The sequence below is a fragment of the Cupressus sempervirens genome, chromosome 9, assembly GCF_028749045.1.
Source record: "Cupressus sempervirens isolate cs-2001-9-10 chromosome 9, ASM2874904v1, whole genome shotgun sequence".
Classification (NCBI taxonomy): domain Eukaryota; kingdom Viridiplantae; phylum Streptophyta; class Pinopsida; order Cupressales; family Cupressaceae; genus Cupressus; species Cupressus sempervirens.
In genome coordinates, this window is record NC_143126.1 from 579,844,488 (window position 1) to 579,845,221 (window position 734).

General features: G+C 42.5%; 1 non-coding gene across 1 annotated transcript; it reads right to left on the reverse strand.

Moving 5' to 3' along the window:
- Positions 1-206: 206 nt before the first annotated feature.
- On the reverse strand, positions 207-522 carry LOC149539991 (signal recognition particle RNA). The gene has a single exon (XR_016356634.1).
- Between the last annotated feature and the right edge of the window lie 212 nt (positions 523-734).

Genomic DNA, 734 nt, shown 5'->3' on the forward strand with positions numbered 1-734 from the left:
TACACCTGATATTATACTCATTGACCAAATTTGTCACGAGTGTAGAAGTCAAATGTTCGCATTGGTAAGTGATTGTTTCCTTACGGAGTCTATATCTTGTAAATATTTCTTCATTGAGGAAATCAAAAAATTTGTGACATTTGTAATTTCTATCTTATAGGGAAAGTAGTCCCCACGAAATAGAAAATAGAGATTAGTGGCAAGCAAAAGGTGGAGGTCTGAGGATGAGGAGGCTGGGAGGATCAGTGGGTAGAGGGGCAAGCGGTGTGTAATCCTTCCACTGTAGGGAGCGGGACGTGTTTGTTGCTCTATGAAACCAGCCTCACGTTTTCCCCTCCGTCTTACGCTGTGAGACATGGCATCCTTCCTTCAAAGGATGGCCCCACAACAACTCTCTACTTGGAGCAGGGCGGGCCAAATTATATTCCATGCATCTTCCCTCCTCGCCAGCTATTTAACTCTCTTGTTCCTCCACCTTATGCATCTCCACTCAGGTCACAAGCCCATGTTACCAAGCTCGACAAATCACACCGTCACACTCTTTGTATTTAAAAAGGTATTTTATTTCTTTCTTCCCGTGTATGGGATGAATGTGTATGCTAAAGGCTTTGCCACTGCTCGTTCAAATTAACAACATTGTTTTCATTTCCAAACAACTTCGCTTCTCATTTCAAAATTCACATGAAACATGTAACATAATCTGGTCTGCTCTTGCGTTACCAGATTTATGCGGG